Genomic DNA, 488 nt, shown 5'->3' with positions numbered 1-488 from the left:
TTTTGAGATTATAATGTTGTACGATAATTATCATTACAAATATTATGCGGTTCCTTTAAACAAAAAGACAGAAATGTAGTTTATTTGAGCTCATCGTGGTTGAAGAGCCAACACAAAGCTTTTGGGTGATAATATACAAGTATTCATACAGTGTGCTGTTGTTCAGTATGCGGATGATACTGTCGTTTTTTAAAGTGATTTGGTCCTTAATCCCAATATATAGCAATGTAAAAGTTAAAACAACCTCAGGTAGCCTACACATGTATAAAAGTTGCATAAAGAAACTGATCTGCAAATTCCACTTAAAGATGAAACATATTAACCCCTAACAACCGTGAAACAAACTTAAGATTCTATTTAACTGTGTATTCCATGGGAATATTTAATTGTGTAATGAACATTAACATGATCAAGATCTATTTAGTCATACAACTAGGATGTTTCTTTCTCTTACTATATATTTTAAGGTTTATAAAAAACGTTAACCT

The 488-nt window shown here is 30.5% G+C and overlaps 1 protein-coding gene across 1 annotated transcript in view; it reads left to right on the top strand.

Moving 5' to 3' along the window:
• Positions 1-488, top strand: part of LOC104961513 (apolipoprotein D-like) — a 4,034-nt gene that overhangs the window by 2,890 nt on the left and 656 nt on the right. The window lies entirely within an intron of this gene.

The sequence above is a fragment of the Notothenia coriiceps genome, unplaced genomic scaffold (assembly GCF_000735185.1).
Source record: "Notothenia coriiceps isolate Sejong01 unplaced genomic scaffold, NC01 NC01_scaffold00033415, whole genome shotgun sequence".
Taxonomy (NCBI): domain Eukaryota; kingdom Metazoa; phylum Chordata; class Actinopteri; order Perciformes; family Nototheniidae; genus Notothenia; species Notothenia coriiceps.
This window is presented reverse-complemented; position numbering and strand designations above follow the sequence as displayed.